Genomic DNA, 14,992 nt, shown 5'->3' on the forward strand with positions numbered 1-14,992 from the left:
ACCGTTTGACCCTCTTGTGGCCATTGCCGCGACAGGCGGTAGACCGAATGGCCAGATGGCGGTTCACCTCGATTCTGTCATAACGTCCTCCCTTCCGAGAGTCAACACGCTTCGTGCTATGAGTACTGTCTCTACTCCTACCGTAGAGCGTCACGTACCACATTCCGTGAGCATTATTGAGGATATTCAGGTCAGTGCTTCTTCATTGATCCTTCATGGTCCTTCTTCATTGATCCTTCTTCATTATTGAGGATATTTGTATTTCAACATGAATGACATTTGCATTGCCATATTGTAGACTCGACTGATTGACACCGCGAAAGAACGAGATGAAAACCGGGCCAAGCTGAAGGCACAAGATGATCTAGTGAAGTCTTTACAACATATGGTGGCCAATCTTTATTCCATGCAAGGCCAACCAGTGCCAGAGATGCCACCGACGCCAGAGTGGAACATTGTGAGTTTTGTTCAAACTATTTCTATCACCATTTTCGGCATTACCATATGCATTCATCTCACTATTGGGTCAATCCATCATAGCTCAACCCATCACAAGGGTCGAACAATGTTCCGGTAGTTCCACCTCAAGTTGGTGGAGTTGGGGCAGCAAAGGGAATGATGCCTTCTAATGTTGATGTTATCTCTCCGGTTAATGGAGTTGGGGCAGCAAACGGAATGACGCCTTCTAATGTCGATGTTATCACTCTGATCTCCAAAATCGTGTGAACTTCATGTTATGTTTGAAACTGTTCCTTGTATGTTGAGAACTCTTGCATCTTGAGACTTATAAACTTGTGGTCTATTGCTTTGATGCACTATTGCTTTTATGTGGAATGTTTTTCAGAATCAATCATTGCTACTTTTGTTCAATGATGCCTATATGTGACATGTTCTATGTGTGATGAACTATATGCTGTTGCTGTGTATGTTTCGCTGCAGGAAAGAAACAGAAATAGGGAAAAAAAGGCTCCTGGGCACACCATTGCCGAGGGCGGCTCTCGGCAATGACTGTGAAACTGGACCAGAACGCACCCTTTACCGAGCGGCCTCTCGGTAAAGGATAATAACCTGTAGTCCTCCTGGCACCTTTACCGAGAGGCCTCTCGGTAAAGGAAAAAGAATTGCCGACGGTGGCTCTCGGCAAAATATTTTCACGGCTTTTACGAGAAGTGACGTGGGCCTCCCCTATTGGCTGAGTTTGCCGGGAGTCACACTCGGCAAACATAGCGTTTGCCGATGGAGGCTCTCGGCAAAGTTGGCTCTCTTTGCCGAGCGTGGCTCTCGGCAAAGATGGCCCTCGGCCTGTCGGCCTGGCCCCACATGTCAGGAGCTGACACGTGTCAGCCACCTACTGGATGTCTTTGCCGAGCGTGGCCCTCGGCAAAGATGGCCCTCGGCCTGCTCCGCCTGGTCCCACGTGTCAGCCACCTATTGGTTGTCTTTGCCGAGCATGGCTCTCGGCAAAGATGGCCCTCGGCCTGCTCCGCCTGGTCCCACGTGTCAGGAGCTGACATGTGTCAGCCACCTATTGGCTGTCTTTGCCGAGCGTGGCTCTCGGCAAAGATGGCCCTTGGCCTGCTCCGCCTGGACCGACGTGTCAGGAGCTGACACGTGTCAGCCACCTATTGGTTGTCTTTGCCGAGCGTGGCTCTCGGCAAAGATGGCCCTCGACCTGCTCCGCCAGGTCCCACGTGTCAGGAGCTGACACGTGTTAGCCACCTACTGGATGTCTTTGCCGAGCGTGGCGCTCGGCAAAGATGGCCCTCGGCCTGCTCCCCCTGGTCCCACGTGTCAGGAACCGCCGTCACCGTCTGCTATCCGTTAGCTACTTTATTTTGCTGAGTGGTACTGTTTGACTCTCGGCAAAGTCTTTGCCGAGTGCCCGTGTTCTGGCTCTCGGCAAACTCCTGTTTGCCGAAGAGGTGTACGCCGGGTGGCTTTTGCCGAGGGTGACACTCGGCAAAGGCTTTGCCGGCGGTTTTCGGCCCTTTGCCAAGTGTCCGTGGCACTCGGCGTACCACATGATTCCAGTAGTGCTCCAATTATTCAATGTTCCAGTCCACCTAATACTAAACTTTTGTGTTATTTCTATTAGTAATGTTGAATTTTGATTGAAGATTATAAGAATACAACTGATGGATGATTATGTGTCTTTTGTAATTTCTCACCACTATGAGTCTCCCTTGGGTTAGAGATAAAACTAAATAATAACATTGCTCCATAATGTGAGGTAAGTCAAAGAAAAGTATTTTTCATGTACGTTTTGAACAGTGCTTCGTCATTTCTTTAGCACAACAACATATTTTTCTTGCTGGGGATTGCTTCTATGCTTTCTAATGGAGCGCATGTCCTAATTTGTACTAAGGCCCTGAAAGGAAAAATAGTAATGTTTTTAATGGTTATATGCTACAGTGTTAGTGAAAGTAATGAAAGCAAAATACATGTTTTATTTAGTTAAGTTGATTCAAACAAAGCCAAACACCTTGTGATTATGTTCTTGGAACCGGTTGTTGAATCAGTACTCACTGTTATGCTTCAAATTCATTTGTGTCCTCCAACAGTTCTTATTTGCCAAGTTTAGCATGATCATCCACCATGTCCTCTTGTTCAAACATACTAATATTTATTCAGGGGAGAATACACAGGGAGAGAGGGGAGCACTAGTAGAAAACGGGCCTTTTGTCCCGGTTCATAAGGGTCTTTAGTCCCGGTTTCAGAATTTAACCTCTAATCTCTAATCACCCATCATCATTCCAAACCATCTAACTTCCCGGCCGGTCACCCATCCTCTCACTACTGCAGCCTGAGCACGCTTAACCTCCGGGTTCTATTCCCCCTCGTTTCCAAGTCTGCACTTGTTGTTTTCCTGACAATAGTAAGATGTCAATCCTATTAACCCTCAGGAGTTTAGCTTGAGCATGAAATCACATGTTTCACTATTTCAGTTTGAAACTATTATTCTAAAAAACAATAATTATTTAGTAACACTAATATTTCTTGAATAATAAGTTTGACCATAGTTTGACCAAAATTCAAAAAATTGAAATAATTATTTAGTAACACTAATATTCTTGAATAATTATTTAGTAACACTAATATTTCTTGAATAATAAGTTTGACCATAGTGTGATTATAGTTTGAGCATAGTTTGACCACTGTTTACCAAAATTCAAAAAAATGAAATAATTATTTAGTAACAATAATATTCTTGAATAATTATGTAGTAACACTAATACTTCTTGAATAAGTACATAGTTTGACCAGATTTAATGAAAATTCAAAATCAATTGAGCATAACTTTTTTTTCCTTTTATAATTTGAGGATTCTAAAAAATTGCAAACAGGCAGTAGGCTGTCAAAATCGGATGCGGATTTTCATGCTGATTTGCAAAACTGAAAAGGCGATCCACGTGGGGGGGGGTAGAGTTTGAAAATGGGCCCTTTAGTCCCAGTTTGAGTCATGAACCGGGACTAAAGGGCATCGCACCCTTTAGTCCCGGTTTGTGTCTCAAACCGAGACTAAAGGTCTAACCTTTAGTCCCCGTTTGAGACACAAACCGGGACTAAAGGGCACACCACCCTTTTGTCCCGGTTCGTGTCTCAAACCGGGACTAAAGGGCTCATTTGAACCGGGACTAATGCCTTTAGTCCCAGTTTGAGACACGAACCAGGACTAATGCCCCCATGGGTCCCGGTTTGTGACTGAACCGGGACTAATGGGCTTATCAGGCCCGAACGTATGCCCTGTGTTCTACTAGTGCTTATAGACAGAAAAATGGCTTCTCTCTTTTCAAAATGTGTCGTGCAAGTGGGGAAGCAAAAATGTTACACATGATTTTCAAATGATATCATGACTACGATAAATCCGGTGTTTCAATGCAAACTAAATGGGAAAACATTCACACACTCAATACAATGGTAAAAAAGTAACAGTAACACAATGCCTAAACCATCATCACAACATGTTCCAACTAGGTAAATCAGATCACCATATCAAACTATTGGTGAACCACAAGATCTATTACTATTGTTGAGCATGTTTCTCTAGCATACTAGTGAACAATTGTCGGGCCAAGCAATGTTTTGAGCATGTTAAGCGGTCACACACATATTAGTTTTTATATGGTAAGCGATATTACCTATGGGGATTTTATTACAATTTAGAAAAATAATTTGTGGTTGCACTTTCTTTCAAAAATAATGTGACAGCATAATAGTTTTCTAGTTTAGACTCAGCAAATCTGCACGATTTTGATATGATACATGGGTGACGTACTTAATGTATCTTCTTAGAAGTGGCACTCCTACTTTATATGCTATTCTCAAGAGTAGATAGTTTTACTACTAACAATCTCAAGGATATTAAAGATGAATAATCCTTGAATAATTTCAATACAACTTCTCTGGTTTTCGAATTGTATTACTCATGCCACCATAGAAAACAGGTATGGTGCAATTGTATACTTTCTGTAATCGGAAAGACTAGAAATTTAAGATAGCTTAGAAAATAATTAAACATAATTTTGCCATATCATGGAAAAAGGATAGCATTCTGTACGCGGATTTAACTGAGAAAACACCCTTAGTCTCAAAATTCCAGCACCAGAAGTCATCTATATTGCGTGTGCAAAGAGGGATGCCCAATACGATATTTGCGTCCATTGGCAGAAACACCTCGTTCACCTTTTGCTTGTTCCAGCTAGCTGAGGTTGAGTCTATCAACTCTGACACAAGCTGCGGTGGGTTTCCGGAGATGCACCCATAGGGTCACAGCATCTCTTTCCTTGGGAGCCAGTTATCCCTCCATGTTCCCAACCCGCCAGATCAGACCCTGCTTCAGAACGTCACAGCCTTCGATTATGGATCTCCAAATCTGGCTCAGGTGCCCTCCTAGTGAAGCTTGCAGAATATCACTAGTTGGGTAATATATGCTCTTTAGTAACCGGGCACTATGAGAATTTGGTTCCTGTAGTAGGCGCCATGCTTGCTTTGCCAACATAGCCAGGTTAAAAAGTTCAAAATCTTTGAAGCCAAGACCACACATGCCCTTAGGCTTTGTCATCGTCTCCCAAGAGACCCATTGAGGTTTGCGTTTCCCTTCCTTAGAGCCCCACCGAAACTTTCGAATCAACATGTTGAGATGCTCGCACAAACCTCTTGGTAACTTGAAGCATGACATGGAAAAAACGGGAACATATTGAGCAACTGCTTTAACTAGGACCTCCTTGCCTGCCGTAGACATGCAATTTTCAATCCACCCTTGCACCTTACTCCAGAGTCGGTCTTTTAGATACTTGAAGGCCCCATTCTTTGAAGTACCAATGTCAGACGGCATGCCAAGGTGTTTTTCATTCAAAGTCTCGTTTGGTACATTGAGCATCGTTTTTATCTCCAAACGTGTGCTTTCTGAAACACCTTTGCTGAAAAACATATAAGATTTCTCATAGTTGATTCGCTGCCCTGAAGCCTGACAGTAACCTTCCAGAGCGGTAGCACCCATACCGTTGCCTTGAAAAACAGCAGGCTGTCATCTGCGAAAAGAAGGTGGTTTACCGGTGGCACGGAAGGTGCTACCTGTAGACCATGTATGTTTGATGACTCAGCTTTTGATTTTAAGAGGCACGAAAGGCCCTCTGCTGCTATCAAGAACAAGTATGGAGATATCGTGTCCCTTTGTCTGATTCCTCGTGATGGTCTAAGTTCCTGTAATTTTTTGCCATTGAACATAACTGAAAAAGAGACTGTACTGACCAGGCCCATGACAATCTCTACCCACCTTTCAAAAAAACCAAGCTTGAGCATAATGGCCCGAAGATAGGCCCATTCTACTCTGTCGTAAGCTTTCATCATATCTAGTTTGAGCACACATGACTGATGTTTCTTGGCCTTGTTTCTCTTCATGAGTGCAAGCACTCATATGCAACTATAATATTATCCGTGATCAGCCTTTCAGGGACAAAGGTAGACTGCTCCTCAGAAATTATGTCAGGTAACACTAACTTCAGACGGTTAGATATCACCTTTGATGCTATCTTGTATAAGACATTGCACAAACTAATAGGGCAAAATTGTGTTAACAGTGTTGGGTTTTTTAGCTTTGGGATTAGGACCAGAACAGTTTCATTGACGCTCTCCGTAGATTCTGTCCCCTCCACTATTTTTGATGACCACCCTTGTCACATCGTTGCCACAAAGATCCCAGTGACGCTGAAAAAAATGTGCTAGAAAACTGTCAGGGCCAGGTGCCTTGATTGGAAACATCTGGAATAGAGCTCTTTTAACCTCTTCAGCATTGTACGGGGCGTTAAGGGACTCGTTCATAGATTGCGTCACTTTGGCGGGAACCGTGTCAAGAACTTGCTCCATGTTCAGCACACCCTCTGATGTGTAGAGGTTTTTATAAAAGGCAGTGGTCATTTCCTCCATCTCCTCTGTGTTATCTGTAATCTGGCCGTCCGGACGTTGCAACTGTTTTATTTGGTTCTTCCTCCTCCTCCTACCTCGTAAATGAAAAAAATAAGTGTTTTTGTCACCGTGCGTGAGCCACTCCGATCTCGCCCTTTGTCGCCATAGAATTTCTTCTCTATGGTACAATTCGACCAGCCTGCCACATATCTTAATTTCAGCGTGTGTTGGGCTGGCTCGGGTAGGTATCTAACAGAGCTCCTGTAGCTGCTGTTTCAGGCGAGAGATTTCTTGTCGTATATTGCCAAAATGCGATCGCTCCGAGGTGCTCAGATCTCCCGCCACTGTTTGTAGTTTCTCATGCAATGATTGCACCGAATCAGCATTACATTTCTCCCCTCCCGCCGACACAACTGTCGCCAACGATTCCACTCTCTCCCAGGCCAGCTCGTATTTAAAAGAGTGCGGGGCCCTCCTGCATGCATGCACGTCGCGGAGCGTGAGCAGAATAGGTACGTGATCAGAAGATGCAGCAAGCTTGTGCTCTAGGATAGCCGATGGGAAAGCAATGCTCCATGCCGGGTTCGCCACAGCCCGGTCCAGTCGAAATCTAGTGAATGTGCCTTTCGGTAGGTGAGTTCACCTCTTGTTCTCTCATCTTCGAGGGGCCGGAGTCCAACATTGAGGCCCATAGCCTCGCTATATCCGCTCTACATCTTTCTAAGGGCCCCCATCTTTGGCTCCTTCAGTCGACTGACATAAATTGTATCCCTATGCATGTTATCATTAATCAATAAAGTGGAGCGATTTTTGCTTACAAAAACTACAAAGCAAACCAGACCAGACCACCGGAAGATCCTCTTCAACGACCTCCATGAAAGGGCACGGCTATGTGGCACCCACAACGGTTCCTACCGCAGCATCGCCTGCAGAGAGCCGCTGCTGGGTCGGCCCAGCGACCGCACTTCCTGGTGTCACACTAACGTCACCCATGTTTCTTTTCCTTTTTCTTCAAATTTTTGTTTTCGTTATTTGGTTTATTATATTACTATGTTTATATTTAGAAATACATTTTATTAAAACTGCATTTCAAATATGTTAAATGTTTATAGAAAAATGTTAACCATATGTACGGAAAAAATTGTGACGTTCAAAAAATGCACCTGTTTAAAAAAATGTATGTGCCATTTAAAAAAGTATACAAGGTACAACAACGTTCGTATAAATAAAAAATGTTTCATACATTCAAAATAATGTATGTTACATTTACAAAAAATGATCATGAATTTGAAAATGTTTGGCAAATCATAAAATATTTGTGAATTCAAAAAACATTCATAATTTTTAAAAATGTTTTGGATTCATAAAATTTTCATGTATTCAAAAAATATTTATGATTTTGAAAATTCGGGAAATAAAAATATTTCTGATTCTGAAAATTGTCCATATATTTTTTTCAAAGTTTTAAAAAATGTTCAAGATGTCAAAAATATTGTGATTCTGAAAATATGTTCGCATATTCAAAAACAAATACTGTTTTGGAGAAAAGGTTCAGGAAAAGAAAAAACATTTTGCGTATTAAAAAATGTTCATACATTTGAAGCCATGTTTCGAAGTTCAAATAATGTTCATGTTTAAAAAAATAAAAATATTTGCGAATTAAAAATGTCACCAAATTTCAGAAAAGTTCATCGATTCAAAAAATGTTTATGCATTTCAAAAAAAGTTCGTTGAAACAAAAAAATATGGGTTAATTATCCTTTTGCCCTCAGTGGTGTCTCTGCGCTCAGTTTTGCCCTCAGATACAAATTGTGCTCAGTTTTGCCCCTAGTCCATGCACAACTACTATGACGAGGCCAAACGGCCATATTTGAGTCCATTCCGTCCGCCAGCGTTAAGTTGTGGGTCCGGAGCTTACACGTGGGACCGCGTGGACGTGGGTCTGGAGCTGACATGTAGGCCCATGCAACTAAATCCCCAAAACATTCGTAGCTCACTCTGCCCATCCGCTTCCCGGCCGGCTGACTGACCTGCGCCGCCGCCGGCACTTGCGCCGCGGCCAGGACCTGCCCCGCCACCAGTTGCACGCCTACTCCACCGCTACCTTTCTGCGCCTACGCTCCACGGCTGCCTGCGACGCCCGCCACCTTCCTGCGACGCCACGGGTGGGGCGCCCGCCACCTGCTCGACCCACGGTGCGGCCTCCTTCCGTGCGCCCGGCCGGAGCGCTCAAAGGTGGGGGGCTGCTGGAGCTATTTGAACTAGGAGGAAGAACCCTAGGGTGAAATGGAGAGCAGCGGCGACCCCGGAGTATTTGGCGAGGCAGGCATCGGGCCGGAGATCCGCCGCGTCCACGACTGGGTTCCCGAGGGGTAAGTCTCGCCTCCTGTTTAGATTGAGCTTAGTTGTGCATTTGAACACTCGATTCGAGTAGGTTTTCCCAATTAGTGTGATGATTGCGTCTCTGTTTTTCGCCGGTTAGGATGGAGTTGCGGTTTGCTTTCTTGATGCACATTAGAAGGGACCGATACACGTTTGATGCAAAGGATCAGAAGAAATACCAAGGAGGTTTTGATTATCGGTTGCCAATGGCTAGTAATTGGAGTTTCAGACAATTTGGGGAGGTAATTTGTAGCCAATATCCTTGGGGTTTGCTTGATGAAGTGGTATACAAATACTATGATGGGGAAAAGAAATGGGTGACAGTTAGTAATGATGAAGAGCTAGCTACCATGTTTGTTAGGCATAAAGAGAAAGATAATTTTCATGTGAGGCTGCAAGTTGATGTGCTTGAGCAGGCATTTGGACCTAGGATGATGGGTGCAACATCTCGGGGAGAACCAAGTCGTCGTAATGGCATCTCTAGCCAGAACAGTTCAGTTGGTGCACGACGACGTGGTGGCTCGACAAGTGTGGGAAATAGCAGTAGGGTCCCCCTTGAAGTGGAGCATGATGACTACAATTCTGGGGTTGATGAAGAGAAGCTATATTCTGATGTTATTCGGAATTTACGACGGGCACCTCGGGCTGATAACCAAGATGAGGCTCACAATGCAGTCCGTGTGGATGATGACGCGTTGGGTGAGGACGAAGACCTTGCAGCTGTTGAATGGGACCCTCTGAACCCTAATTTGGAAGAAGGTACATTTTTTGCATCCATGAATGAGTGTAGAAATGCAGTTGTGACATACTGCATCAAGGTAGAACGTACTTTCAAAGTTGACAAGAGCGATCAAGTACGTTACAGAGTGCACTGTCCGACTGAGGGTTGTCCATGGAGGCTGCTCGCATCTAAAATGCGTAATAGCACTAATGTTCAGGTCAAAGTGAACCCTTTTAAGCACACATGCCAGGAATCAACCCTTAGGAAGGATATAGTCAGTAGAGCCAAGTCAAGATGGGTGGCATAAGAAGTAAAGAAGTGGATGAAAGAAAACCAGCAAGTGGGTCCAAAGGAATTGCAGAAGAACATCAAAGATAAATTCAAGATAGATTTACCATACATGAGGTTGTTCAATGGTAAACAACATGCTATGGATTCTATTTATGGTAACTGGCAGGAAAGTTTTCAATTGTTGTATTCATTCAAAGGTGAAGTGGAGAGGACAAGCCCAGGTAGTATTGTAGATATTGATCACCATACCGTGGAGTACACATTCAGGGGAGTGACAAAGACCAAGGAATGCTTTAGGAGGGTTTTTGTCTGCTTTGAGGCTTGTCCCGGGGTTTTTTGGCAGGTTGCAGGCCTTATTTGGCTATTGATGCCACTTTTCTCACAGGGAGGTTTAAAGGACAGTTAGTAGCTGCTTGTGCAGTTGATGCACACAGTTTCGTATTTCCAGTTGCCTACGGTGTGCTGGAGACAGAGTCTGAGGAGAGCTGGACTTGGTTTTTGCATAATCTGCGCCGGGCTATTGCACATCCCAATGGGTTGGTCATTCATACAGATGCCTGCAAAGGTTTAAAAGTGGTCGTGGACAATGTGTTCCCTGGAATAGAGCATAGGGAATGCATGCATCACCTTGCTGCAAATTTCATGAAGAAATTCAAAGGAAAGGTGTATACCGACAATTTATGGCCAGCATCTTTGACTTGCAGTGTGAAGAAGCACAACTACCACTTGAGGCAGTTATACATGAATACCAAAGTGAAAGAATACTTGGAAACACACCACTCCAAGTTATGGGCCAGAAGCCAATTCAGTGAACTGAGCAAAGTTGACTATGTGCACAATAATCTAGCAGAGTCTTTCAACTCAACGATCCGGAAACTAAAGGGTCATTATGTGGTGGATTTGCTGGACAGGATAAGGATAGAATACATGCAGAAATTTCATTATCGTGCAGGAATAGCCGAGGCAAAATTCATGGGCCACATTATCATCCCTGCCGTGATGAATGAACTGATGCAGAAAACAACAGGCTTGGAAATGAACATGACTCCTTGCTCGGGTACCACAGCAGAGATATCATATTTGGATAAAAGAAGAGGGAATGGAGATATCCAGTGGATTTAGAAGCTAGAACTTGTAGTTGTAGGCAATGGCAGATAACTGGGTTGCCATGCATTCATGCCTTGTTTTTCATCACTTCTCTCCCTGGTCCAGCAGGGAACATTCAGCAGTATGTGCATGATTACTACTCTGTTGCAAGGTTCAAAGCCACATATGCTTATGCCTTGCCTGCTATGGAGGGAAACAACAATGGGACATGGTGGACCCTGGATTCAACCTTTGCGCTTCAGTTCTGAAGAGAGCAGCAGGTAGACCAAGGAAGAATCGAATCAGACCTCGCAGCGAAGGAGCTGGACTTGGAGCGAGGAAGCGTAAGTGCACAAGATGTGGTGGGTCTAGTCATTTCGGTAAGTATTGTGATAACACAGTAGATCCAGCGTTCGGAGAGAGTTTTGATGAAGGCTTCGATGAAAATGATGGACAACAGCCGGTTGCATCAGATGAGGATTTTGGCGAGGTTCGAAATGATGATGGTCAACAGCCGCATGATTTTGACGATGATCCAAGTGAGGCTCCAAATAGTGATCATGGTGATCCAAGTGAGGCTCCAAATAGTGATCATGGTGATCCAAGTGAGGCTCCAATTGATGATCATGGTGATCCAAGTGAGGCTCCAAATGATGATCTTGGTGATCCAAGTGAGGCTCCAAATGATGATCATGATGATCCAAGTGAGGCTCTAAATGGTGACCAACCTTCTGTTGTTGTTAGTTCTGCTAGGTATGTAAATTTTGCAAGGGTCAAATACTACTGTACATTTATGGGTCACTTGACATGATCTCATTACCCTTTATATTTTGCACAGCTCTATGATAGGTTTGAAGAAGACGCACAAGGTACCGACAACCAAGAGGAGAAGAGAAGAAGCAATGAGCACAAGCTGCACGAGGAGCAAATTGATGACAAGAAGCTCAAGGAACAGATAGAAGCTCGAACGCTATATGTGAATAATTATGAAACATTATGAATAATGTTGTATTTCTGTTGGATGATGTTAGAACTATGTTTGACATGATGTTTAAATCTGTTGGATGATGTTTGAATGAGCACATGGTTTTTCCTTTTTTTGATTTTTTTTGAATTTTGTTTTGCTCATTTGAATTCTGGTCAAACTTAACTTTGACCAAGATTTAAATAAGTGTAAAACATCAAAATGAAAAACTAAGCCTGAATCCTTCTTAGTCAATCCAAAATGAAGCTGTGGTGAGGTTTTTGAAATTTTCATGAAAAATGTGCTAAAATGAGGGTCCGAAGGTAGGGTAAACGGCCTCATCTCTAAGCAAGGTTTTTTTTCCAACCTTATCTAAATCAGCCAAACTTTCCTAAACATATATTCTATATATTCTATATATACGGACTATGTGCGCTGGTTTTTCCATTTTTTGTTTTTTTTTAAATTTTGTTTTGCTCATTTGAATTCTGGTCAAACTTAACTTTGACCAAGATTTAAATAAGTGTAAAACATCAAAATGAAAAACTAAGCCTGGATCCTTCTTAGTCAATCCAAAATGAAGTTGTGGTAAGGTTTTTGAAATTTTCATGAAAAATGTGCTAAAATGAGGGTCCGAAGGTAGGGTAAACGACCTCATCTCTAAGCAAGGTTTTTTTGACCTTGTCTAAATCAGCCAAATAACTTTCCTAAACATATATTTTGTATATTCTATATATACGGACTATGTGCGCTGGTTTTTCCATTTTTTGATTTTTTTTTTAATTTTGTTTTGCTCATTTGAATTCTGGTCAAACTTAACTTTGACCAAGATTTAAATAAGTGTAAAACATCAAAATGAAAAACTAAGCCTTGACCTTCTTAGTCAATCCAAAATGAAGCTGCGGTGAGATTTTTGAAATTTTCATGAAAAATGTGCTAAAATGAGGGTCCAAAGGTAGGGTAAACCGCCTCATCTCTAAGCAAGGTTTTTTCGACCTTGTCTAAATCAGCCAAATAACTTTCCTAAACATATATTCTATATATACGGACTATGTGTGCTGGTTTTTCCATTTTTTGATTTTTTTTAAATTTATTTTGCTTATTTGAATTCTGGTCAAACTTAACTTTGACCAAGATTTAAATAAGTGTAAAACATCAAAATGAAAAACTAAGCCTGGATCCTTCTTAGTCACTCTAAAATGAAGTTGTGGTGAGTTTTTTTTTTGAAATTTTCATGTTTATTTCCCCAAAACACTTCTCTTCACTTCATACAAAAGAGTTTGAGATACTCGAGATATCATACAATACACATGAACTTATCGTTTAAATATATGTAAACCTTGTTTATCAACTTAAGTCGTTAGTATATGACATAAGAAGACTATGTGTGCAGGTTTTTTATTTTTCTGATTTTTATTTAATTTATTATGCTAATTTGAAATCTGGTTAAGCATAGCTTTGACTGCTCCAAACCCCTCCCAAACCCCACTAACCCTAGCGCTGAACCAGGACCATTCATCTAACCCTAGCGCTGAACAAGGGCCGTCGATCTAACCCTTCTAGAAGGAATCTGTGGGGAGGAGGGGGGCGATCCGCGAGATGCAATCTGATTGGCTGGGAGATTCGGTTTTTTAAAACAAATATCGGGCGCGCTGGATGGACCGTTGGACCGTCTCGTTGTCTAGGCATGAGACCGCTGAGACCGCAGTAAATAGCCCGTCTCAGCCTTTCCAGGCCTTGCATGCATGCATGGGAGGCGGCGACGTGCATAGGCTGCGACGTGGGTTTGCATGCGCGGGAGGCTGCGAGGTGCATGCATGCGAGCGAGGCGAGCGAGGCGTGCTAGGCGCACTAGGCTAGCGAGGCCAGCTAGGTGGTTCAACGAGTCAGATGCACTGTCCGGTCAAAGAGCTATGCAGTGATTCAAATGCACGCACGCGCCCCATGCATGCATCATTTTTGTGCAAAAATTTAAGAGTGCAAAGCGTAACGGATACACACACGCGTTCGGATTCACACACGCATCGTTCTCACCTTTTCTCTCTTCCTCTCCCACCCACAGGCCTATAAATGGGGTGCCTATCTTCCTCTCCCACCCATAAGCCAGATCTGATCCATTCTCTCCAACTTCAAACACCCAATCGACCGAGCCCTCCCCAAGCGAGACCATGCAGTTCAACGGGCCGACCTTCAGCCGCCCGCCTGTCGTGCCGGAGCGGCGCTACCCACCGGGCGTGCTCGTGGAGAGGGAGCTCCGCGTGTGGGATTTTTCAAGGTGGAGGGGTTCCGTCGAACTCACCCGCGCCTTCCTCAGAGCCGGCTATGCCCACCTCCCACGGGGCTCACCGAGGATGTTCACCGTCAACGAGGTTCGTGACCACGGCGGCATCCTCCTACTGCTCACGGTCACCTTCACCAACCCGTTTGACGCGTGCGAGCTCCTCGGCCAAGTCTTTTGGTGCGGCTGCGAGGCCATCTTCTTCACCATCTACAACATCTACACCAACTACGAGAACATCTTCCCCACTCCAGCCGGGATGCACTCCCTTCCCTACGATGACGAGGAGGAGGTGTGAAGATGAAGACGGTGTTGAAGGGGCGCGCGCGGCCAAAGTGGAAGGACGAGATCAAGATGAAGACTGTTTCGTTTTTTATTTGTTGCTTTTCTATGTCGTGTCATGTTTCGTCATGTGTCCGTGAACTGTCCGTGAACTTATTATTGTAATGGTACTTGTGTTGCATCTTATCTAAGTTATTTATTAGGGTTTATTATGTGTGTTAAAAATTGTCCGTGCCCAAGCATATAATTTCTTCCCTAAACCAAGTCATGAAGCTCGAGAACTTGTGGTTGTCATTCAAAAGAGGGGGTGAGAAGCCCTCCGTTTTATTCAAAAAAAAATAAGTCATGAACTAACATGCAAATTTATTCCGTTTAAATCCTAAACCTAGTGCCACTGTAACACTAAACCAAGTGCCACTCTAACCAAAACCAGGTGGCAGTGCAAACATACGTTTTCAACCTTCCAACCCTCCAAAATTTTAATGCAAAACAAAGTAAAACCACTCTCACGCGGGTGCAAACATTCACGGTCTCACTTTTTTTTGACAAATTTCACAGTCTCACTATGTATACATTCCTTCCC

This window comes from Triticum aestivum, chromosome 7B (assembly GCF_018294505.1).
Source record: "Triticum aestivum cultivar Chinese Spring chromosome 7B, IWGSC CS RefSeq v2.1, whole genome shotgun sequence".
Taxonomy (NCBI): domain Eukaryota; kingdom Viridiplantae; phylum Streptophyta; class Magnoliopsida; order Poales; family Poaceae; genus Triticum; species Triticum aestivum.